At 44.7% G+C, this 10,631-nt stretch overlaps 1 long non-coding RNA gene across 1 annotated transcript in view; it reads right to left on the minus strand.

The window, feature by feature from the left end:
* LOC142571080 (uncharacterized) overlaps window positions 1-7,188 on the minus strand; it is a 47,442-nt gene extending 40,254 nt beyond the window's left edge. The window contains exon 1 of the long non-coding RNA XR_012825748.1: window positions 7,030-7,188. This is a non-coding gene — a long non-coding RNA (uncharacterized LOC142571080). The remainder of the gene's footprint in view (window positions 1-7,029) is intronic.
* Between the last annotated feature and the right edge of the window lie 3,443 nt (window positions 7,189-10,631).

The following is a 10,631-nucleotide window of genomic DNA, read 5'->3' on the forward strand; positions in this document are numbered from 1 at the left end:
CAGGACACTGAACACGGTCCCTTCCGACTTGGAACCAGAGGAACACCACAGGGTGCAGTGATGTCTCCTCTCCTATTCAATCTGGCTATGATGCACCTGCCGGCCCAATTGGGTGCTGTCGCTGGTGTGCGGCATGCGCTGTATGCCGACGACATCACCCTGTGGGCCACGCAGGGCTCACTAGGAGACATTGAGGCTAACCTGCAATAAGCGGCGACCATAGTGGACCGTTATGCTCGCCACTGTGGCCTGCAATGTTCCCCTCAAAAGTCTGAATTTGTACACATACGCCCCTCACCAAAGTGTACAGCCAAAATTAAACTCTTTATGGAGACAGGACCAATTCCTGAACACACAGAAGTCCGGGTACTGGGGCTTTTCATTGATCAACATAGACGGTCAAACACTACCCTGGCCCAGCTCCGTAAGGTGGGGGACCAGGTGCGCCGCCATGGTCCGCCGGGTTTCCAACAAACGCGGGGGGTTGCGGTGCAAAGACGCCTTGCTGGTGGCGCATGCATTCGTGACCAATCGAATCTTAAATTCGACTCCTTACCTCCACCTACGTAAAAAAGACGAAGATGCACTCGAAGTTATCCTCCGCAAAATTATTAAGAGAGCCCTCGATCTCCCCGCGAACACCTCCAACCAGCGACTCCTGGGTCTAGGCATGGTGAACACGTTCCGGGAGCTCCGAGAGTCTCACTTAACTAACCAATACACACGCCTCTCTAAGACACTTTCGGGTCACCGCCTCCTTGTCCGACTACACATACAACACACCACCCTTATGGAAGAGCGAGTACGACTCCCCTTCGAGTGGAGATGCGCCCTCCACGTACGCCCTCTTCCTAACAACATGACACGTGAGGACCATAATGGTCGGCGCCTGGCGCGGGCGGAAGCCCTGGGCCGCCATGATGGGTGGAAACCCTGCGCTTGTTACGTGGACACCTCTGGCCCCCACCATGGGGGATGGTACACGGCCGCAGTCGTCCACCAGTCCAAAACGGATAACGGGCTTACATTTCGCGCCCGCGACATAACTCATGCGGAGGAGGTCGCCATTTAACTGGCTGCTACCCACTATGATTCCAAAACAGTTATTTCCGACTCGCGAGGGGCCTGTCGGAACGTTAAGCAAGGCTGGGCTCCATACTTAGCCTACCGACTACTTCAAAGTTGCACCTACACCGGGGACCCCGCTCACCGGAACATAGTATGGGCTCATGCTCATATGGGTCTCGAGGGGAATGAGGCAGCCGATGCCGCCGCCCGCGCACTCTCTCTCCGGGCTTCCTTTCTCGACCCCTTAGATCAGGATCTTGAATTCAATCCCGCGTATTCTTTTAAAGACATTGTCCTGCATTATCAATCTGGCCATAGCCTTTACCCCAGCCCGAGTAAAGGGCTATCTAAGACGGAAGAGTGGCTTCTACTCCGTCTGTATACCAACACTCTACTCTGCCCGGCAGCACTCAAACATTTTGATCGTTCTTTCACGGGCAGTTGTCCGCAGCACTGTGCGGAGAAGTCTTCGGACATCTACCACATTGTGTGGGCCTGCCCATCTAACCCAGCTATTGCCCCTCACCCCAACCCCACTCGGGAGGACTGGGAGGCGACCCTGCTCGGCTGCTATGACCTGCAGGCCAAAAGGGCCTTGGTCGAGCGCGCCCGGGCAGCGGCCGACGCCACTGGGGTCCCGTACTAGGGATTCCACCCGGTATTTTAAGGGCCGGGCCCTAAAGGACCAGCCCATGTGCGTGCCTCCATGTGCTTCTCGTCTGAGAGCAATAAAAGTTTTTCACCGCCACCACCATGCTGCCCTCGGTTTCTGAAAAGTGAGATATGATTTTTGGCCCCGTATCTTTCTTGCTGCACGTTCTCTTCGCTAGACAAGCTGACTTTGGAGTGTTACGTGTAAGCTTGAAATTTCCCCTTTAAGTCTGTGAGTGCGGGTCTTTCCAGCAACAGAGACACTCAAACAAATTAAGCAGTCACGCCACGCATCTTTGTCGTTTTCTACGTCTCACTAAAAAATACAGGAGCGTGTCTGCTTCACTAGGACTGTTACGCAAGTTTTGTACGCTTTGTTCTGGCTCGCGTCGGCAGCACACACTTGCTGCCGCTCGTGGCAATGCAAGTTCAAAGCTCGCGCCTGTCTGCTCTGGCGAGGAAATTGGCGGCGCAAAGGGAAATGGTGCACCAATATGGAAGCACTGTCGGCTTCAAAAACGTCACGTAAGGGCCTCTGCTACATTGTTTCTTTCCTTGGTGGATATAAGGAATAAATATGCCCCGCTCTACTGGTACTGCAAATATGTGCTTTAATAATAATGACTGAATACTCGACGTCTCGCATTTTCGTGCACTTTCTATGTGGCAAGTAGCTCCTTTTCCCCGCTCATGGTACTGAACTGCGGGAAGCACGGCGCCTAAATATCGTTGAAGTAGGAAGCACGTTGTACGCCACTAACAACAAATATTTTATCTCTGTAGCTCGATTACACCGTTTGAAGTCAGGGATTCATACGTTCCAGTGTGCGAATACTGTCGCTATGCACTACACTTTCATCTGTAATGAGACAGCTGCGGAAGGAATCCACCACCAGAAATTCAGTAAATTATTCGGCACGTTTGTTTGAAAGTGTTCTCTTTTTAGTTGAAATAGAAGCGTCAAAATTATTGCAGAGGCGTTGTTTAATTCCTAATTTCCTGTGTCAAATACCAGGTTTCCGGGTGTCTCTACGACGTCCTTGTTAAACTAAAACAGGCAACTTGTTTATATTTCGAGCAAACAGGAAGGATGTTCTGGATAATGTGAGCGGTAAGTCCCAAATATGCGGGTAAATTGCAGCGTTTCCAATAAATTTCGTGAGCAAGTGATCGGGAACATTTAGAATGTGTTTTACAAGCGGCGACAAGTCTAGCTGGCTTCCAATACATACCTAGATATGTCACCAACATTAATCTCAACAAACACAAGCGGACCACTGTGGAAACTCTGTGTACTCATCTAATTGCGTGTAGATCTAATACAGTTGCTATATTAAAAAAGTTAAGAAATAAGGGCTCCAAAATGTCACGCTGCCTTTATTCGCTGCGTTTCCTGATGCGGGCAAAGAGCTCGGCGTTACGCAATCTTTATATCTTACAGAAATGGGGGGCATCTTAAATGCAATGCGTACTGAAACATTACCCTTACTTACGTATTGATAAGCGTTACAAATAATTATTGAACCTTCGTTTTTCGGTTTTCTTAACAGTTATACGACGTTGACCCGGTATCTTTGTTGAACTAAGGGGGGCAACTTCTTACTGTTTCGTGAGACAATGGGTCACTTGATATGTTGATGTCTACGCAAAGTTCGAAGTGGGAGGGTTTATTGCGGAATTCGCAGTAAATGACTAATTGGAGCATCCTCGAGAGCTATCACTGTATTTTACAAGTGGCGCACAATTTACCCACCGCGTGGATTTAACTTCAAGTACGACCAAGGTCAAACTTAGGAAGTATATAGGAAAAGCTCTGCCCAAATGGTGTGTGACGTCAGGTTCCTTGGTGTAAACACGTATTGTGTAAACACGTATCTATGTGTTCGAAAGCGGTATGAGAACGTTTGACATATCTATTCCAGTGTCTGCGGAGAACTCTATAATACAAAAAAATTACATCTGGCAGAAATATGGCGCAATTTTTGTGTAATGGAAGCTAATATGATAGGGTTCTTCTTGGTTACGTTCACGGCAATAAACTGTGTAATCAAGCGCTTTAGAGCGTATAATAATAAATTCTATAAGCGGCGTAAAATTCAGCCCGCTGCCATTACATGACTACATATACCACCGAGATCACATTTAGCAAAATATGAGGAATGCTATGATAAATTTTGTTTGAAGATGAGGGCTTATGGATATAATACTGCTTTTGCAAAGAAATCTCTGAGGGAAGTGTTTCGAAACGTGACGCTGCAGTTCATAGCTAGGCTTCCCAATGCCCGGAAAGAATTCTGTCTTACACAATCTTCATTTTAACCAAACATTAGACGCATCTAAGCTTCAATATTTCTGGATCTTTCATCGTCGCTGGCTTAACAAGGAGCGTTCCAAAACATTCATGAACATTCGTTTTACGGCATTTCCATACGTGATACGACGTTCGCCTTCTGTCCTTGTTGAGCTAAAGGAAGTATATTATTTCGGTTTGGTGAAAGTAAGGTCGAGGTAATAAATGATGTGTTTGGAAAAATTAAATTGGGTGGATTACGTATGTAAGCTTTCTGGGGTGTTATTGTTTTACAGACACACAGAATCTACCCGCTTCCGTGACGGAACAGCAAACACTACCGAAAATAAATTAAGCGATAAAAAGGGAAGCACGTGCCACATATTAAATGCTTGGAAATTCTAGGAAAACAAAGATTGACCTCGCCAAAAATATGAGCATTTGCTCGAAAGTGCCATAATGCGTGTTATCAGCTATGCTTCCCCATGACCAGAGATGACTTTTTTACACAAAGGTTATGTTTACTGGTAATGGGGCTGACGTTGAGGGCAATGTGAGACAAAAATGCACCATTTTCGGCAATGTTAAAAGCACTGCGTATAATTTCTGAACTCGTTTTTTTCGCTTATTGTACCGTTGTAGGTTTATAACAGGTTTCGCGGTGTCCTTGTTTATGTTTGGGCACCTTGTTTATGTTTGTCTGAAACTCGAAGAGGCTGATAGGTAATGTGTAAACAAAGTTGGAAGTGTGTCCAGACTACAGACTTTAGCAGAAGATTGCTTGGGCAGCCTATTCGGACCGTTATAGCTTCGTTTTAGGAGCAATGCAGAAGTGAGCATGCTGACCTGGGGTTACTCAAAACTCCAAAGAGGTGGCCTCTAGGAAAACGCGGGCGAACATTATGGTCAATATTCTCGCAATGTGTTTGGATGAATTATGGGAAATGACAATTTTCTTTTAACAGGGGCCCGAAAGCCTTATATGCGGGCAAGCTTTCACACGGACCACTGTTATAGTGTGAACTATATGAGCATTCCAGAACTTAGTTACAGGCAATTGTTTACTTTTTGCTGCAATGGTTCTTCAGCATGGCTTTCAACAATATTTCAGCATGTTTCAGCAATAGCTTGCACCACCCCACGCAAGCAAAAATTAAGTGGTTCATTCCTCTATTAATGCAGAACTTACAAACAATAAACAATGTGAAGCGTACAGTGCATACATTAATTGGGATCACACATACAACCTACAGAAACGGGGTGTCTAATCGAGTGGTACAGAAAACGGCCTCGTGACCTCCTCAGTAGCTCATTGTTCCATTGGCAATGATTCATACCAGCCGCAAGCAAGCGAAAATGCCATGGCTCATACCCCCGTAAGGGTGAGGCTACAAACGCTCACCAAAGCGAAACGAACAGTGCATACATTCATTGAAATCACGAATACAGCAGATAGAAAGCATACGTTTCCATCCCTGTTGAGAGGATGCAAAGTCGAAGAGAAGCGTCGTTGGTGCGAATCTGACCCCGCTATACGAGCGCCCGAAGCCGCAGTTAAGCGTCCAAAACTAGCCGAAGAATCAGAAGTACGAAAGCAACAACGTCACGACGCGAAACGCTCAATTGCCAAGTATGCAGCAGGCTTTCACCTTCACATGTTACAGGAGTGTAACAAGCTGTGGAGATTTTTCGTTCGCAACAGTTTTTTGCCATTTGTCCGCCTCCTTCGCTAATAATATCAAGAAGGTCATCATCAATATCAAGAAGGCATCAAGAAGGTTGGATGGACGCATTCGCTACGAACAGTTCTAGCATAGGAAGTCTTTGTGAATACTGGCCCACATCCTTTGAAAATTGGGTCGCGATTCTGCAAGGTGACAAGTGGGCACTTGTTTTAATTCCGTGTTGCTAAGTGTGCTAAAGCATCGAATCTGCTCTAAGAACAAGTACAGTGTCCAGGGTCTCCGTTGTCGTATTGTGAGTCTGAAAACCTTTAGTTGTATAATACGTATCGCAAAATAAATTCAGGTTGTAGCACATAACATAATATTTTCATACAACTACAACATTATTTCATAAGGTGATATCGGTTCTAGTCGTGGACTGAAAGTACAACAGCTCTATGGATCCGCTAAATGTAAACCCCGTAATGATTATTTGTATTTTTGTGTTGATGTGCGCAAAGTTTCAACATAAGGAATGCTGCCGCATTGCGTAGGCCCTGCCCTTAAATTTTCATGTTTTTTCGCGGCATTTTATTTTCATTACTGCTTCCAGTTTTATTCATGCATTGCACCATCAAAAACGAACTTGCAATAAAGAAAGGATTCTGATGGGGGTGAGTATCATGACGCATTAGAAGTAAAATGTGCACCTGCAACAATGTATAGCTATAGCGAATGACAATAAGGACGTTAAGGTCAAGAATGCGGATAGATATTGGATTAATTCCTCTTCAATGTGGACTACCAAATTTTGGCCGAAGTGTTAGCTGACAGCTTCAAAGTCTTGTTACGATGTGTGGTAGCTCATCACACAATATGTGGCATTAGAGACCGGGCAATTTAGGTTTGTGTTCATAAGAGGGATACACTGCTCGGCGAGTTGGTAATGTATGATAAATAAATGAACACTAGACAGGCGAAAGGCGAGAACCAGTAACTGATACTTAATTCGCCGAAGGCACGCTTTACAATACAAGAATGCGTACTCAACGCACAAATGGAAGCTTGCGACCAGTTCTGATAGCGGCGTAGGCGGCGTAGGCGCCGACATTTGTTTCACGACCTGAAGCTTTTATATTACAAAGGAATCTTAGTATAAGGCAAGCACTATGCAAATCACTGCTAAGAATTTCGCACAAGCATACGTATCTGCTGCTAAACTTCCGCAAATGTATGCTCTTGACTCTGAGCCCTACTGTTGTTAGATTATCATAAACGTCTAAGCAACTAAATGAAGGTATCTGTTAGCGATCACGGTAACAACGTACGCTGCTTTGCGAAACTCATAGAACTCACCTTGGAAATGTCGTAATTGGCTTCGCCAGTCACCGTGTAAAGACAAGCAAATAGGTGAAAAAGGGTCTGGACTCTTAGGAAAGCCATCATGCTTATGAAAGAAGCTGCCAAGTGTCTGCACATTTATACTAATGCTTTCGAAAGCCACTGGGACTGAGAAAATTTCGGGAACTGATACGTTATTCAAAACAGTCACAATGTGTGTGACGTCTTTGACATTTAAAATGTACCGCTAAATGATATTAACATTATCATGCTATTATTTTAATGCACTTAGTTGACCCCTGCTACTTTAACATTTAGCTCATGCGAAAGCCTACGTTCATGCGGCCACAAAAACTACAAAGCCGCCAGCAGGAAGGCTACGCATACTATGAGGCGCGGTCAAATATTGACATTTCACTCGAGTTGTCCACCGCTGCTCGGTTTTTTGATAAGGAATTGATCTGAAACTTGTTTCAACTCACCATAGTGTGTCAGCACGACCAGAAAATTTAATTATATTGTCTATAAGATATACATCTGTATGTTTTGTAAAACTTCACGTTACAACTCCTTGACCTAGCTGAAGCAGAGTCACAATGCTTGAAATAGCAGCCAAGCAGAACAGAAACAAAAGAAGCTAGCGCTAAAAAAAGTCACAATAATATATCAAGGCTAGCAATATTAGTACAGTGAGCAACATCAGTAAAAGCTGGAAAACACCTTGCGTTTACAATTGTCGTTCTCAATTACATAGGGTCTAACTTCGTGCCATCTCTAACCTATCGTGTTGAAGATTCTTTGGGTGCGATGGGCACGCTCCAAGAATTCGCATCGTATAGCACCAATTTGTGCTGCACTTAAAAATATCTTGGCATGTTAGGTGAAATATATAGGGTGATGTACAGCACGTAGGTTCAAAACTTTACGAAACAACTGCCGAGGTCCTGATCCCCGTGAAGCGGCTCCAAATTCTTCCTGAAATACTAGATAGGTGTCAACATTTCCAAAGCAACGCTGCTGTCCTGTTTCTTCTCTAGGTCGTTTGAATCGCGCTTCCACTTTCATAGTATTACCAGTGAAGCGTGTGAAAAAGCAAACAAAGGTAGTTGGTCGATATTTTGTTATAGAAGTCGAATAACAGAAGGCACTGATATTTGCAAATAGCATGCTGCGTAAATTTTCACACAGCCACGTATGAAATGAGTGCTAGTGACTATTATCCTTTTAGGGTAATGCATGCGCTCGTTATCATTACACGAACGGTGAGAAATAAAGCTACTGCTCTGTTATCTACAAGAAGTGTAGACGTTCAACTCAAGTTTTACAGAGTTTAGATCTCTCCAACACTACAGTTCCATCGCATCGCATACATCTGAGAGCAAGTAGAGATGTACGAGGCAGTTTCTAATTGTACTAACTGAGACAAGTGGATGAAGAGAGACCTTTCGTCGCCCCAGCAGCCCTTTCCCATAGTAGTGCGCAATAGTATGAATACGAGTAAGGCCCTGTTCGTGGTACTAGGCGTAAACATTGTCACGTCGTGATACGGTGAAGAAGCACACGGTATTGAAACCTTCGAGTAGTTAAAACTAACTGTTTATTGGGCGAACCTGTGCCCAGAAAAACAAGTCACACTCAATGCACAACGGCAGAGGCGAGCACAGTCAGCGATTGTCGAAAATTTGATTAGCGGGTCAAGCCCGCAGGCTTTTACACACGACTCCTCGAAGGTTCGGTGTAAGCGCTAGTACTTGCATGACTTCAAGAAAGTGGCACACAATTAGCATAACGCATACAATCAGCAACGCAAGATTTGGTGGCAAGAGACAAGGATAGAACCATTGACAACCTTCGAGAAACTGCTGGTACATACAAGCGCTTCCTGCGCCGTGCGATCATGTTTAACACTTGCTAACCACTGAAAAGCAATCGCGCGGGAAAGATAAATAAGTGAACGTCTGAATATGAACGCTAGTGATGCGATGAGGAGGTACGTAAATGTATGGAGTGAGTAGGAAGGAGTGTGCCTGAGCGTCAGAATGAGCTCAGGCGTAGCTCGGGGCCAACTGCAATGCAGCTTAGTCAAACTACGTAAAATGCCGAAATTACTTTCTGAAACAATCCCCGACCTATATAAATAAGCTTCTTTTATTATGACAAAATGTTCATTTCTATTGAATATACGAAGCGAATTTATGATTTTGTGTGTAAAGTGTCCCATCAAAATTGTTAGAATTTGGCATGTTTAGGAATACCTCAAGCGCGAAGTATACAGATCAATAACATTGTATGAAAAATGTTTCTTGCAGGGCTGCAAAATGCAGGTTTTAGATATTCTAAATCACACAAGGTTTATATGTGAATGAAAAGCTTACGTAGTATTGTTTTTACGTTTAACACAAGGGTTTGATTTATTTCAGAGTAGAGGATTTGCGACAATTCAGTCAATGTAATTCATTCATCCTCATTTCTTTTGCAGTCATATCGGTGTAGTCATGCCGTCGACGTATAGCAGTCGTAGTAGTTACAGTGCCGGCATTCCGTCGTCACCACACTGTTGTCTTCGAATCGTCATTATGGTTCTATCGTGGTCGTGCGTGCGATGTGACGACGTGGATCTGTGCTCTATGCTGAGCGAAGTGTTTCCTCGTGAAGATCCATCCAACTTGGTCGCGTGCTCTATACTTGTCACTGCCAGATCGATGAGCAGAACCAGTTCTTCGGAAACACCAAATATAGCTTCGGCAATTCTTGCAGAACGTGGAATGACCAATTTTTTTCTCCGTGCAAATAAATCAGTTCTGCTCACTCCAGGAAACATCCTTAGATAAATTCACAATCAGCCCATTTCTTACAGTTCCTCGCAACTTTGTTAGCTATAATAAAGCTGCTCCTGGCAGAAAGTGTTCTGAATGTATGCAGCATACCAGAATTGATCGCGATTTTTGCACTTTAACTGGCTTAGATTCACATGGCCGTGTCAAATTGGCGTCAGATACGGTAACAATTAACAGTAATAACATCTATCAGTCTACGTAGAGACGCATGTCTGCAGCGACCCGCATCCATCTATACGACGATGCTGTTGTATGCTTTTGAATTCGTCTTCACGGCCGACTATTCCAATGCCAAGCATCTCTCTTTTCGGTAACTCTCTTTTAACGACTTCCTTATTCCATCCACTGTCAAAACAACATTCTTCTGGGAAACAAACAAACCGGTGTTGATTCCCCCGAAAGTACAGGTAAGCAGAGGTTTATTTGTACGGAGCTCTCTCGTCGATAGCGGGATTAGTCATGGAAGCTGGCAAATTTTTTCGGCCAGAGCCCTCTTATCCAGATAACAGTTCGCGTATCAACAGAGAAGGCGAGGTCCTAACTTTCCCGTTGGACACATCGGAGACCCAGCTACACAGCCGCTCATTCCAAACGTGCCAAATTTGGGAATTGTCTTTCTTTTCCCTTTTGCTCTTTTCACAAACTGTAGCCATTCTTGGCGCGCCAGATAGCTGGGTAGAATTGGCGAGGTCTTTGTTCGCCTACTTTGCGAAAGTGCGTCCCGAAAGCACTGGAATGAGCGTTCTTTTGACTCCAGACCGTTTCAGCCTTGGGCAGTGT

This window comes from Dermacentor variabilis, chromosome 2, assembly GCF_050947875.1.
Source record: "Dermacentor variabilis isolate Ectoservices chromosome 2, ASM5094787v1, whole genome shotgun sequence".
Classification (NCBI taxonomy): Eukaryota; Metazoa; Arthropoda; class Arachnida; order Ixodida; family Ixodidae; genus Dermacentor; species Dermacentor variabilis.